The sequence below is a fragment of the Alligator mississippiensis genome, chromosome 6 (assembly GCF_030867095.1).
Source record: "Alligator mississippiensis isolate rAllMis1 chromosome 6, rAllMis1, whole genome shotgun sequence".
Lineage (NCBI taxonomy): Eukaryota > Metazoa > Chordata > Crocodylia > Alligatoridae > Alligator > Alligator mississippiensis.
This window is the reverse complement of record NC_081829.1, coordinates 7,286,271-7,301,994: the sequence shown is the minus strand read 5'-3', so window position 1 is coordinate 7,301,994 and position 15,724 is coordinate 7,286,271. Positions and strand designations below refer to the sequence as shown.

At 45.2% G+C, this 15,724-nt stretch overlaps 1 protein-coding gene across 4 annotated transcripts in view; it reads left to right on the top strand.

The window, feature by feature from the left end:
- CSMD2 (CUB and Sushi multiple domains 2) overlaps positions 1-15,724 on the top strand; it is a 651,518-nt gene that overhangs the window by 226,130 nt on the left and 409,664 nt on the right. The window lies entirely within an intron of this gene.

Here is a 15,724-nt window from a genome sequence, read left to right as displayed (position 1 = left end):
TATTAATAATGTTTTGCCGAAAATTGGGTCTACTGAGACTTTGGTTTCATCTTATATTCCCTTGCTACTTAGTGGAAGGGAATGAAAATTAGAGAGGAGGCAGCCAATGATTTCACCGTACAGTATGCAAAGAGAGATGAACCCATGTGAAAGTCCCCGAAATCCCAGATTGTCTTGCCTCCTATCCTTGTTAGAATCCAATTCTGGGGCTCTTGAAATGTTCTGAATTAACTCCAGGGATCCAAACACCCACATTTTTTCAGTAATTTCGATTGAGGTTGGTCTTCTGTTTTCTATAGTTATCTTTAATGTAGCTTGAAAATGGGTGCATGGGGGGGGCAGGGAGGGAGTAGCTACATATATATATATAAACTAATTGGTTTGGCATTCCTTTTCACGAATGACTTGGAAAGAGAAAAATAAGCATAGTTAAGGAAGAGGAGGACTGAAAGAATAACTGAAATGGGTGATAGGAAAACAGCCGTGTTGTGTATTGGAACAAAAGTGATCAGTTAAGGATCAAGGGAGTTTACTGTAAATGAAGAGGCTTGGTTTGGAGGGGCAAGTTCATGCCTCTGAGAGCGAACTCTGCATAAGAGGGGGGAGATCCCAGGGTTTGGGCACTGGCAAAGACATCATCTAGTCTCTGCAGGTTTCCTCGGTTGTGGTGTGCGTGCGTGCATGCATGTGTTTCTTGCCAGCTTACTCATCATACCTCTGTCTTCTTACCAAGGATCAAATAAGAAATGGGTTGTGTGCTCCTCCTAGAAGGAGGGAATAACCAAGTTTACCCAGGCAGAGGACATAATATGCCCTTCCTGTATTCTCAGATCCCTGATTCTTTTATTTCGGATGCAAATCCTCAGCAGTTAAAGTGGTGGAAGGGCACAAGGATGGGAAATGTGTATGTGCCATAGAGGGAATCGGTACACTGATGTGAATGAAGTCCTGCCAAAATCAGGGGATGCTTGAACTGGCTAGTAGTAGTAGAGACTGAAAATTAGGGACATCCTAACAGATCTTTTACAATGGAGGGATGAGCGGAGAGAAGTAACCTGCTTAACAAGTGGAAGACATTTTTTGCAGCATTATCTTGTGCTTGCGAATTTAGCGCTTGGGAAAGCGTGTTTGACTGACAGCAACAGAAGTCACGAGGTGCATCCAGTCTCAGGAGCGGCTGGTTAGGACAGGCGCTGAAACGAAGGAGGGTAGCATTTTGATACTAGTTGAAAGGTTCGTAATGGCAAAACATCACCACTGCAGCTGCGGAAGGGGAGGCTGGAAAAGATGACAAGGGGAGTGATGCGAGGAGCATCATTACAATAGACAAAGGGTCACGCTAGCTCACCCAAGCCGTCACTCCCAGCCAGGTCCTTTGCAGCACTACAATCCCTTCAGCTCCTGTAGGGAAATGGGTATCTCCATAGCATCAGGCACTGTGATCCTCTGCTTTCTGCACACCCTCAACGTCACACTCAACTTCCTGCTACTGCTAGATGTTCTCTTAGACCCCAGCCTGCCTCAAGAAGAGGAAGAATTAAACCTTGGAAACAAGTGAAGGAGTCACCTGGGATTACTGGCTGTAAGATTAAATTATAATTATTTACAAGGCTTGTGCCACTGCTGCAAATAACATTCATTTAAGTAATTTATATTTGCCCAGCAATTATGAGGGAATAAGATTTAAGTGTGCGGGATCTAGTAATATGAAGCGGCTTCCAAACCGTATACCAGTTGTTTACTGTTCCCTGGACCCCTTTGAAAATTAGATGTTGCAGTTTTATGAGCAAACTGTTTTTATCAGCGTGCATTAATATTTTAGGGCACCATTACTTCTTAGCTATTATGTACTGCAGTAAGGATCAATGGGCTGTGGTGTGTACGGTAGGGCTCAAAGCAGTTGGATAAAAGGAAAGCACTGGGTGTCGGTAAGGCAGTGTTGCCTCTTGGAAGCCTGTGGAAAATGAAATGTTGCTCATTTAAGGAAATCTGTGTAAAAACCAAATATTAACAAGGAAGTTATTAATAAATGCTGGGTAGAAAGTTTGAAGCCAGCCAGCTAATTTAGGAGTTTATGTGCTGCTGACTTTCAGTGCTGTATTTCCAAGGGCTTTGGTTCCTTTTGAGAATGAAACTTGCTTTTGGAAAAGGTTGTCCCAAAATATACTTCCTTGAGAGTGAATTCAACCCTGTGACAAAGGCTCACATAGGCTACGGACAGAAGTTACACACAAACCGGTATAAGGGATTGGAAACCGGTTCAGATCTGTAACACAACAGGAGCTCAGTCCATATAAACTGCTTTCAAAATGGCCAAAACCAGTTTAAGGTAAACCTGGATGGATGTAGTATCAGACTTAACTGATTTAGGTTAAATTGGTTCATTGATCTTGTGTCCCAGATCCACTCCAGATTCAAGTTAAGTAACAGTTCCCCCAGCATCCCAGGATGCTTTGCACCTCCCCTGCAAACCCCTTTTTGCAGGGTGGCTGGGCTAGCCTTTGCCCAAGCTGTCTGCTCCAGCAGAGGTGTGCTCTAGCATCTCCCAGATTTTGGCCTGGGCCGCTGCAGGCATGTGGTTGCATTTCCAGAATCAAAAGTGAATGTCTGTTCACTTGCTTGTTGGTTCAATCAACGCAGCTTAGACTAACCTGCAAAGATTGAATCAATTCAGCCTCGGGCTTTTTGACTGTCTTTATTTAGCCTTAGCACTTCTGCTCTGCTGATGTCCTCCAGATAGGTCATAAGTGGCTCATAACATGCGACTTCCTTCCCTGTAATTGTTCTGCAATGAAAGACTAATGCGATGGGCGATTAGCAGGAAGTTCTTAGGTGGATCAGCCACTATGGTAGCACTGCACGGGTGAGTGAAACACGGGGCATGGGCAGACTTTTGGTGTCCGTGGCAGGAGTCGCTTCCTACACCGCACATCTTGCCCTCCTAGTGCCTTCCTGACATGCACATCAATTCCGACCAGTTTGCAGGACCCAGTTAGGTCTTCTTAAGAAATAAACTTTTCAGCCCCGTAAGCAAAATTACAAAGATTCCTATTTAAATTTCACTTTTCAAAGCTAGCCTTCTGTACCCGGAGCCTGGTAATTAAATTCAGATGACTCATTTTTTCCATTTTTTTTAAATAATTTTTGCCTGTGGGGGGTGGGAACAAACTGAAGCTCATTTCTACTCTTTAAATATGTTGATATGATTCAGCTTGAAAATATCGCTGGGAACTCTTTCTTTTGTCTCTCTGTCTTTTCTTTATGAAAGCTGAATTCTAATTATTGGTAATGTGGCAGACTCGTGGCTAAATAAACCATTCCGGCTAAGTACCTTGCAGCGACATATTTCATTTAATGAGTATTATGAACAGTTTTAATCTGGTCCAGAAATGTACACAAATAAACAACATCTGATCTTGTCCTGTATCCTGCAGTATATCTTATGTCTCCCTGAAGCAGCAGAATATTGCATGACAGAAATATTTACAAGAGCACCAATCCACGCAAAATAAGTGAATTTGGTTGGGGCAAGTATAATTAAAACTACTGTTTTCCTTGCAAGAATTGATGCAGCCTCACGTTGCAAGCTAAATTCTCCGGTGCTCACGCGCTGATACGTAAAGAATGAAGGGAGTGAAATTGTACCTAAAACATAAACTGCCATTTATTGGCTGGGCAGCAATAGGTCCATCCTACCCAGTGTCCTGTGTCTTGCAGTGGCAGAGAAGAGACGCTAAAAAGGAAGTGTGGTCTGGGTATGACTGGGGTTTTTTCCACTGTTCCTCCCCCATTTGCAGCCTCCAGCATTTAAGATTTAGGGCAGTATTTGTAGCAGAGGGGAGACTTGCCCTCTGCAGGACGGATTGTCTTGCCACTTGTAAAGAAGTGGGAGGAAGAGAAGGGCAGAGCAGAGCGTCTGAGAGGGGATGCCAAACTGGCTCACTCTCCCAAATACAATTGTGGGGTTGTGGGCAGGATAATTTTATGGATAATTAGTGCGTCTGCACAAGATGCTACTGTGCAGTATCTCATTGCTACTGTGGTGGGCAGAGCTGGCCCTAGTGGGGTGCAGTGCCCGGGACATCAGTCTGTGCGGGGCCTGTGCAGGAAGGTGGGGGGTGGCGAGCAGCCAGAGTGGGGGGTGGGGGGAGAGGGTGGTGAACAGCCAGAGCATGAGGCCGGTGGCTCACGGTGGCTGCCCGGAGTGGTGGCACCCTCAGCATGTGCCCATGGCACTGTCTGCAGGGCCTGTACAGCACTGTCCATGGGGCTCCCAAAAGCGTGGGGCCTGGGGCAGTCACCCCGATTTGCCCCCCCCCCAAAGGAACAGCTCTGCTAGTGGCCATTAACCATGACGTGACATTACTGTGCAGTAGCTCGTTGCTAGCGCGCAGTAACATCTGAAAAAACCATGCAGCAACGATACTGTGCAGTAACACCGGCTATTGCACAGTCATTTGGTAGTACTTATGCAAGTACTAAACGACTGCGCGGTAACAACTGCACAATCTGCTGCTTGTGTAGATGCAGCCAATGTGTACTGGATCTGGGTTCCTTCTACAAGGCCCGTGTTTTGTGTGCTGGTGATACGTACTATGCAGCAATACTTGAGAAACGTGGCAAAGCCTAGACTTGGTTATATTTTTAAATACCACCCAGCATCGGTGAGCAGGATTGCCTGCCTTGTCTGTTCGTACATGCGCTTCAAGCACCTCTAGGATCTGTGCAGACAGAAGGCAAATAATTCCAGTCTTTACTGCTGAAACTGCTCCGTTCCTTCAACCCCTGAGCAATCAGTAACTCGGTTGCCACGTCAGTCACATCTACCAAACTGTGTCCGCATCTTGACACGTGAAACTGCCCACTAGAGAATGCAATCCAAACTCTCATTCTGCTCGTGCCCTCCGTCGCTCAGGCATCCACGGCGAGTTTAAAGTGAAAAGATATTGCAGTGCCAAGCATCTGTATATCAAGTGGAGCAATAGAAGCTGAATAGCTATTTGAGACATTAATAAAATAACACGTTTACAGCTCTTTTAACAGCTGTCGCAGGTTTTGTTTGGGACCTTGGGTCCAGATTTCCTTGAAAGGTGAGAAATAAAATTCTAGCAAGCAGAGATGACAGCACTGTTTTCTTACACTGCAGAAAGATGCCTGTAGCTGCCTCAATTCTTCTTGATGTGGTTTGGTTGAACTGGTTGTCGTAACCCTGGGCTCTGTCTACTACAAAACAGATGAGCATATGGTGGGGAAGGAATAAGAAATACCTGTATTTTCAGCCATGTGTAGATTTGAGCTTTTTTTTTGTTTTGTTTTCAGTTAAAGCTTTACATCTAGGTTCAACAGCTATAAAATCTAAAATGAAAGGGGGTCGGGGGGATTAAATTAGCAGCTAATCCCTAAAGAAGTCTCCTTGAGCATGTGTGCATTTGGTTGGGTTCTTTTCTAGAGCTGACGTAAGGTCCTTGGCTGTCATTTCCAGACTGCCCATTTATTTTGGGCGTACTGGCCTCCAGTGCCCAATTTGAATCTCTATTCTCAGTTGTAGGGGTCCAGCTCCCATAAAAACTTTGGAGCCCAGGAGTCTCTAGCCAGTATCTCAAAAACTGAACTTCCAGACATTTAGGGGCCAGAAGGCAGCCTTAAGTCCTGTGCACTTGTCGCAATGCTTACTCTAAACCTACGATGGATTCATTAGCGGAGCCGAACCATCTCTTCCAGGTAATCTGGTTGAGTATATCTCAAAGGGAATGTCCCAGGATATTACACAGCTGTCCCTATAATATTCCCTGCCTGGCATTGGATATTTGAATCTATCTGGACAAGATTCAATGATAGCCTGAATTATTTCCCCTCTTGAACTTATGCTCCTCCTTCTGTATAATCTCATGTTCCTTATACCAGCTCTCTTTCATCCATGCCAGTATATTTTACAGCTTCCTCTCCTCCACCCCCTACAAAAAAAGAGGATCCCAAGAGGTTATAGCAAATCTGATAACTTAAACCAGTACTAACCTATTTAGCCTGGTGGATACAATACCCCTGCAATTTTATTTTCCTGGTACATCACAAGAAGAGATGCTTCCCGAGTGATTATGAGCTACGTTTCTCTTAATAAGAAGGGTTGCCCAGAAGGGCTCAATAGCTCTATACTATTTTCCTATATAGTCTGGTAGATAAAACACTGGACAGAAGCTGAGAGAGAGGTTCAAGTTTCTGTTCTGTTTTATATGTATCTTAGGATAAGTCACGTTAAGAGTATTTCAGGCCTAGAGACATGACTTAACAGTACTGCACTCAGGTGCCAGTAACAGGCAAGCTGTGGAGTACAGAAACCAGGACAGGCTACTTTACCCAGGTTATGTCTACAGTATAGAAGTACCTTTAGCTTCTCCTGCCTGTCATTTAAAATATGAATGATGCTTCCTCCTCCACTCTTATCTCTGTCATGTCAGTTTAGATTGTACCTTATTGGAGCAGGGACTGTCATACCCAGTACCCAGCACACTATACTGCTACTGTAATACAGCTAATAAAGAATAATGATAGTGAAGGAAACACCACTGAGTAATACAAGTTAATAACACTATGTCTGATTTTATTATTTTTAGATGTCACTAAGGAGTGAATTGGAGCTGATAACCTTCTGGGAGGGTTCTTGCAAATTAACAAGATAACTCTTGATATGTGAGAGTGCCAACTAAACTAACTTTTAATAGGCAAACTACTTGGTCCGATGGGATGTCAAGTACAATATAAGAACTTTGAAGGATCTCTGCTGACCCCCCCCCCCCCAAAAAAAAAAAAAAAAAAGAGCTCAGGAGGAAAACTTGAAGTATGCATCATCATAGCCTGGCTGGGAAAGCAATTAAGCTAAACCTCCCAAAGATAAGAACAGAAAGACAGGAAATTAAAACTATGTCTTTTTTTCAGTTGTTTTTACAGTCATACTTAAAACCTCAACTGAGCTAGGAGCTTCGTTTTGCTGGGTGCTGTAGAAGTCCCTGGCCAGGGAAGTGTGTACATCAAAGAGCTTGTGATCTAAGTGGACAAAATAGGTAAAGGGTGGGCAACCTTGTGTTGCATATTTGTACAGCACCTAGTGCAGTGGGATCCTAGTCTGTGGCTGAGAAGCCTACATGCTGTGGAAATACCAATAGATTCATAGAAAGTGAGGTTGGAAGGGATCTCAGGAGGTCATCTAGTCCAACCCCCTGCTCAAAGCAGGACCAGCCCCAACTAGATCATCCCAGACAAGGCTTTGTCCAGCTGGGCCTTAAAAGTGTCCAAGGATGGAGAGTCCACCACCTCTCTAGATAACCTTGTTCCAGTGCTTCACCACCCTGCTAGTAAGAAAGTTCTTCCTAATATCCAACCTAAGCCAAAACTTTTCTTGCTGCAATTTGAGCCCATTACTCTTCGTTCTGTCATCTGCCCCCACTGAGAATAGTCCAGCTCCATCCTCTTTCAAGCCCCACTTCAGGGAGTTGAAGGTTGCTATTAAATCCCCTCTGTCTTCTCTCCTCCAAACTAAAGCCAAGTTCCCACATTGTCTCCTTGTAAGTCACGTGCCCCAGCCCCCAAACTATTTTTATTGCCTTCTGCTGGACTCTCTCCAGGTTGTCCACACCCTTTCTGCAGTTGGGGGGGGGAAGGGGGGGGCAAAACTGGATACAGGACTCCAGATGTGGCCTCCTCAGTGTTGAATAGAGGGGAATAAGTACTTCCCTTGATCTGCTGACAACACTCCTACTAATGCAGCCCAGCATGTTGTTAGCTTTCTTGGCAACAAGGGCACACTGTTGAATCGGATCCAGCTTATTGTTCGCTGTCACCCCCAGGTCCTTCTCTGCAGATCTGCTGCCCGGCCAGTGAGTCCCCAGCCTGTACCAGTATATGGGCTTCTTCCATCCTCAGTGCAGGACTTTGCACTTGTCCTATTTGAACCTCACGAGATTCCTTTTTGGCCCAATCCTCCAATTTTGTCTAGATCACTCTGAATCCTAGGCCTACCCTCCAGTGTATCTACTATACCCCCCCCAGCTTGGTGTCATCCACAAACTTGCTTAGGGTGCACTGCATCCCGTCTTCCAGATCTTTAATTAAGTTATTGAACAAAATAATACAATTGGCAGAACAGATGTAGCCTAGAGTGTCTGCCCAAGCCTCTCCTTCCTTTTACCACTTGCTAACTCGTAGACAGCTCTTTTAGCAGTGAAAGCAGATGCTGCAGATTTTGTGTCCGTGCAGTCTTTGCTGGGTGATTGAGTACTCCAGAAATGGTGTCCTTTACTGCACTACCATATCCTGAATCTAAATATTAACATGTCGATTTTCTTAGAACCAAATGACCTGTCACTCCATGAAAATTCATTTTAGTTGTGAAACCATTTAATAACCCTCTCCCCCTTTGCCAAACAAATTAGATTCATCTAATAAAACTGACCAATATCCTATTTGTTTGACTGTGGCGTAATGCCTGCCATGCTTGGATGTTCATTAGGTGTTCCTTGATTGATGTGTCTCTTGCCAGCCTAATCTTCAGCTGAGAATTTAAGCTGAGATGTAAATAGTTTTGAAAGATTCATTATGAAAAACAAGCTCCTATCTAAAAGCACATCAGATGGCTACATTTTCTAGATCCTAGAAAATCAAGGTGGCAGAAGAGTGTAATTATCCAGATTGGAATTTAGCCAGACACATGTGCCACTGTTGCCCTCTACTGCTGCAAAAAGTAATGTTTTCTTCCAAACTGAAAGTCATCCCTGTGTGGCTAGCACTCTTTACATACCACCTGAACCTTTAAGGCAGGAGCAAGGTTTTGCTTAGCTCCATGTTCTTTGTGCAAACGGGTGAATTTTGCCCACACTGACCTCAAGGCAGAAGATGTTGCATCTGAGTCCTTCCTGAAAAACAGACCCTTAGATGGTATAGTGCCTAGGGCTGTGCGAAGCTTCGGGTACTGATTTGATTCGGAGGAGATTCGCCCTGATTCGGTGGCCGAATCTCCAAATCCAAATCTAATCAGGGGACCAATAAAAAGGTCCAAATCAATTCCGAATAGATTCAGAGAGCTTCAAAAAGATTCGGAGAGCTTTAAAGATTCAGGCAGTCCCTGCTCACTGCCGCAGGGAGCTGGACCCAGACTCCATGCTGGTAAGTAGGGGGCAGGGAATTGGGGGCTGGAGGAGGGGGGAGGGGACCATGGAGGGGATCCCTGCCAGGCCCCATCCCCTGCCTGCTCCCCCAGCCCCCACAACCACAACCTGCTTCCCCAGTCCCACCCCCCACCATGTCTACCCCGCCCACTCCAGCTCCGGCCCTTTAAGAAAAAACCAGAAAAACCCTGGGACTCACCACTCCTGCAGCAGCCTCGGGGCTTCAGGGGACTCGTGCAGAGCCCCCCACGTGGCGCAGGACAATGTGGGCAGTGGGCATTGCCCCCTGCCTGGCAGGAACTGGTGAGTTTGGGGGTTTCTCTTGGTTTTTTCCTTAAAGAGCTGGAGGTGGGGCAGGCAGGGCAGGCAGGCAGTGGGGATCACCCCCCTCCTCACCTGGCAACACCCCCTGAGTTGGGGCTTTTTTTTTTTCTTCAAAGTGCCAGGAGCTGGGGCAGGCAGGGAAGCCATTGCTGGGGTGGGAGAGTGGGCAGGGGATGGACCTGGCCTGGGTGATTCGGAGATTTGGAGATTCGGCAGCAGCCCAATCTCCGAATCGGATTCAGTCGAATTGATTCAGGACAGTGATTCGAATCCCCAAATCAAATCACTGTCTCCTGAATCGGCTGAATCCAAAGCGAATACTAGCCACTTCGCACCAGCCTAATAGTGCCCATGGTGTCAGGGAAGGGAATTCTTAGGACAGAATTAGAAAATGGCATCCATCAAATGGCAAACTTTACTTGCAACTGGACCTCCCCGGTCTTGAATGTTGTTCTCTCTCCACATTGTTATCCAGCCCAAACAAAACTGTTTGGCTTGAGCTATGAAGTCCGTAGCATGGCTTGGAAATGAACAGCAGTACCAATGCTCATCCTTTCCTTCTTGCCAATCTACTTAGTGTCTGTACCTCTTTGAAATCCTGCTCATCATGGTTCATTTCTCCCTTGAACTTAATTATACTACTTTATTTCTTCTTATAATTTTTACTGATTCTGACTACAGGTTCCGAATTTCAGCTACTTTTAGTCGTTAAAAGAAAAGTAAATGATGCTTGCAGTTCCCTAAAGGTACCTACTCCCTTTTTATTCTCCATCAGCGGAGGATTTCTTTTTAAAATGACTTTCTCCCTTGGATGCCTCACTCATACTTGATTTCAGTGGGACTTAAGCATGAGCTTAACTGCTTTGATGAATTAGGGCTGTAGGCTCTTCTGTCTGTTCCCTTCCTGACGGGTCTTTTTGTATTAAGATCTCCTATTTCAGCATAGCTCTGAGAAAGGAGCTTCATATCATCTGTCGTACTACCCTGGCTGCCTGCTACAGCTTCCCATTCTTTGCCCCTGTCCTCTGAGCCCTTTTCCTTCCTGTTTGGTTCCCACTTGTTAATGTTCCCTTTTTCTTATCAGTAACTCTTACTTTGGGCTCTTATCTGAGGCCCTGTTCTGCTATCGGAGCATGTGAGAAACTACCACAGATATGGGAAATTTTGCTCATATCAGTTTGGAAGACTAGGTCCTCAGCATGTTTGGTGTCTTCATTTTCTGCCTGGAGGGCAAAGTTCTTTAGTTTGATTGTCTTTTCCCATGCACATCAGTAGGATTATTTGTGAGCTTAAACCAGGAACAAATTGTTCTTTGGTCCGTAATCTCCTGGGAGCAAGGAAGCGTATTGTAGAGAGCGCATAGGCGTGTCTCCCCGTGATCAGGAACATGTTTCCCTGGGGACAAATAGCACTAGTATATATTTGTGCCACTGCTGCTTGTCCCCAAGCATGCCCCTGAATGTGTGCTCTGGCGCGTAGCAGATTGCCTTGCATGAGGTAGAAGACGCTTTACTTAGGGACTGCCCAGGGCTGCAGTGCTAGCGATCTAGGCATGCCAGGTCTGGCCAGCAGCCGGAGCATGGCCATGGCTGGCCAGGCTCCAGTTTCAGGCAGCACACGCTGCAGCTTCTTGCATCACACCACTTTTTTTTTTCCTTTGGTGCATTTTTTTTTCTTTGATACTGGTGTCAAAGGAAACCTCCCAGTGTCAGAGGAAATTGCCACACTGCAAATTAGCAGACGGGTTTGTGGCATCGCAGACCGCACGTGAGCACTCATAGGGACGCACCCTGTGTGTGCACGTGTCACGCTTGGTGCTATTTCTGTTATATAGTTGTGTTTGTAATGCAGGTGAAGACATTCGTTTGGAGACATGATTTTGTTCCCTAAGCACAAAGAAAGAGATTTCTCTGCTACTCCTGCCATGTCCTACTTCATCAGTAACCCTACTTATTTTGGTGGGTTGACTTGAGAAAGGGGCAATAGGATCTTTCCCTAAATGGAGTGAAAACTCTCTCAACAACAGAAGAAAAGTAGAGGCCAAATTCACAGGTTGTCAATTAGGGTTGATGACTTAATGAATAGAGTGCCAGACTTAGACCCAGGAGACCCGAGTTCATTTCCTAGCTCAGCCTTCAACAAGTCACTCAATCGTTTGGTGCTTCTACAGACACGCGGTGAGGGTAAAACTCTATTAATGATTATTAGGTGGCTTGATATAACAATGTTGCTAATGAGCAATGTACCCAGAATGGTTTGCTTCCAAAATACGAAGTTCCAAATCTTTGGAAGTTTGACAGTCCCTGCCTTGTTTTTCTTTTCCTGATGACTTCTTGTGAAAAATGTAAAGCCTCAGGCTTAATAAGAAGCCAATGAAAAATGAAGGGGAAGGGAAAAACCCCAAGAATTCCGTGGAAAAATTATTTTTAATGACAAAAGCAAATGAATAGATTTTGAACTCTTTTGATTAGCAGTTTTCTAAAAGTGGGTGGCAAAATTTAAAAAGTTGCAAGTGAGAGAGAGAGAGAAACAGAATGAGGGCTTTCTTGGTATATGAAGATGAACGTAGAAATATAGGAAAAAATAGCTATGCTAACAAATAGGGCTGTGCGAAACGGGCCCCGTTCAATTCGGATTCAGCCCAAATTGGGGACAGTAATTCAATCTGTTGATTCGGATCACTGTCCCTGATTCGATTCGGCCGAATCCGAAGCTGAAGATTCGATGCTGATTCAGCGAATCAGTGATTCGGACACAGGCACAGCTTTAAAAGTTTTTTTTTTTCTACATACCTTGAGGTAGCAGGCATGGCTCGTGATTGCAGTAGTGCTGGGCCGTGTGGAGTGTCCCACAGGAGCATGGGGGGCTTTCCATGTGCTTGGCAGTGTAACCAGAAGTGGACCAGAACTACTTCCAGTCCACTTCTAGGTCTACTGGGGACCCCCCCCATATGCCCTGGCTCAGTGATCAGCTGCAGGGAGACCCCAGGTGCCTCCCCAAGACCCAGGAAGCACCAGTCACCGCAACAGGGGGGCACCCCCCCCCCCTCACGCACTCCCCAGCAGACCTTGAACTGCTTCTGGTCCACTTCCAGGTCTGCTGCTGAGCACGCTGGGGAGCCCCTCATGCTCCTGTGGGACACTGCATCTGCTCCAGCACCACGGCATTCAGAGCCCCAGCTACCAAGCGGTATGTAGAAAAAACATTTAAAGCTGTGTCTACGTCTGAATCGCTGAATCTGTCCAAATCTCTCTGTGTCGATTTGGAGGGTTCCAAATTGATTTAGAGAGATTAAAGGGTCCTCTGATTTGATTCGGAGATTTGGCCACCGGATCAGGCCAAACCTCCGCCAGATCGAATCAGGGTCCGAAGCATCACACAGCCCTACTAACAAAGTGATACCGTGTGCTCCCCACCTCATTGTGGCCCACATGCAAAGAACCGTGAGTCTCCTTGCACTTTAGTGAAGTTTTGGCCTTTTCAACGTGAGAATACAGATACGTATTTGGTACACAAGACTAGAATTCACCTTTGCACAGAGATTGTAATTAATAGGCATTCTGGCATAATGGTAAAGAAACCTCACTGTTAGTTTTAATAAAAAATATTGTCCAGGAGGAGTTTAATTATTTGTCAGGGAGTTTTTTTTATTTCTAAACCAAGTGTTACAATTAAAGAATCATAGTTATAATAATAAAGGTATTGTAGTTTTTAAAACACTCAGTACTGTTATTTAATGGAGCAATGCTTGGACATTTGGAAGATGAATTTAGTGTTTAAAATGGTGATATGTTGTAAATGGCGTTTTTATAACATTGGCCAATTGTCATTAAGTGTTTTATTTCAAGGAAAAGTTCCTTGAATTATACGTTTTTACAACTGTTCCACCCCCAGGATATGAATCTATCCATTTACTGCAGCTAGTTGTTGTTTTACAGCCAAATGTCCTCTGTAATGGTTATAAACAGCTTTTTGATGTTCATGTTTAAAGTTCAGGTACTTAACGTGGAGAATAGGAGATTTCTGCTGTCAGAAGAAGACGGCAAAAATGTAGCCTTATGCTCAGTCATGAGATTAAAAACAAACGTGCCTTTTCTTTGGATTTGAGAGAGTAGTTGTACATCTGGAAAATAACAGATCCTAGAGAGTCTCAAGCAAATATCAAACTACTTTGAGAATTAAAAAATATTTAGTGACTTATTTATGGCCTGATTTTGCACATTTTTATGGTGGAGGGTATCCCAGTACCTATGACACTGTTGTCTTCTGATTCAGGAGATTTGGGGTGCATTTTCAGTTCAGCCATTGACATGCTGTACCATCTTGGTTAGCACACTTTACCCTTCATACCTCACTTTCTCCTCTCTCCCTTTATCCGTCTATCATGAGAGCTCTCCAAGGCAAGAATGGTCTCTTATTACATATGCACAGTGGTGCCCTATGTTCATTTTCAGGCCTATATGGTGACACAGGGCATATTATGTCCAGACCAGTCAATGTATAGACTAGGCCTGTGCGAAGCAGCTAGTATTCACTTTGGATTCAGATTTGGCCAATTCAGGAGACAGTGATTCGATTCGGTGATTCGAATCACTGTCCCAAATTGATTTGTCTGAATCTGAATCCAAATCACCCAGGCCCATCTCCCTCCCGCTCTTGTGACAGAGCCCCCCATGCAGTGGGGGCCAGTGGGGATGGCCCCCCACGCAGCAGCACCCAGTGAATGGGGCTTTTTTTTAAAGAGCTGGGAGCTGGGGCAGGTGAGGCAGCCATGGGGGCGGGGGCTGGGGGAGTGGGCAGAGGTTAGGGGGGCAGTTGGGGAAGCAGGTGGGGGTTGAGGGGGGGCTGGGTGAGCAGCCATGGGATGGCGCCTGGCAGGGGTCTCCCCATTGTCCCTTCACCCGCCCTCTGCTTACCAGGTGCGAATCCGGCTCCAGCTTCCTTTTGCAATGAGTGGAGACTGTCCGAATCATCGAAGCTCTCCGAATCTTTTCCGAATTGATTCGGAGAGCTTTGAATCGATTCGGAGCTTTTAATTGGTCCCCTGATTTGATTCGGATTTGGAGAGTTGGCCACCGAATCGGGCCAAAACTCCTCCGAATCGGATCAGCAACCGAAGCTTTGCACAGCCCTCGTATAGACACTATACACTGCTTCTCATTTGTGGTTCTCAAATTACAATGAAAATGATGGGTAAGTGTCCATTCAGCGAAAAAAGATTAATCTTGTGGCTAAGGCGTTTTGGTAGTACTAGTGTGCTGTTAGGTCCAGTGAGCAGACTAATTCATTAAAGATGCAAATGAAACACATGTGGAGAGCACTAAGCTACTTATGTCTTCCTGAAACATATGCTAATCTAAACTCTCAGTGCCAGCAGTAATGCAAAAACCTATTGGGAGAGCTGGAGGCACAGAAATGGAAGCTCCAGTAGGACAAGCCTTGCACATATTAACGTAGAGAGCACTTTGGGTATCTCTTCTTTCCACAGAGACAAATGCAGTAGCTCAGAAGTATTTAAGTAACATGCACAGCCAAGTAACATCAGGGCCATGAGAGGATACATTGCTGTGATGCAGTGTTGTCATGATATGTCTGCTTAGGGCTCCATGTATAGGTAATTGTAGCCTGTGCTCTGACATAGCACATGCCACATAGCTATTACATAACATATAACCTACCATATATGTGACATGCCGGTTGTATGTTAGATATTGCAGCCCCTTTTATTCTGGCTGTTCTGTTTCATGCCAAAGGAAGCAAAATGGCTTTAAAAACTTACACTGTAAGGTAAAACTACACATTTACTTCTGCGTAGATCTTCTCACCTAGAGGTGTCTGTGTTTTACCAGGGAGTCTTTCAACCCCATTGAGGGTATTCTAGTGAGAGGCAAATGTTAAGTGATGTGCCTTTGAACCAGAAGTGAACCTGAGACCAGAATTCAGGAGTGCTGAACCCTGCATCCCTTTTCTTAACTTACATGATTTTGTTGCCCAGGAGCTGTCAGCTGAACCCAGGTGTCCCCAGCTCAAACTACAAACAGTATTTTAAATCAAAGTGCCTGCATGGTGTTTCTTCTGTCCTCTGCATACTTTAGGAGAGTGGGTGGAGGCAGTTCGGTCTTCACAGCCCTGTAATGACTGAAGCAATAACAAAACCAGGATGGGATGGGGGGATCCCTTCTCTGCTCCAGATGTTCTGGATGATGGTGTTGGGTGTTTCAGGTGACGTCAGATGCTAGATT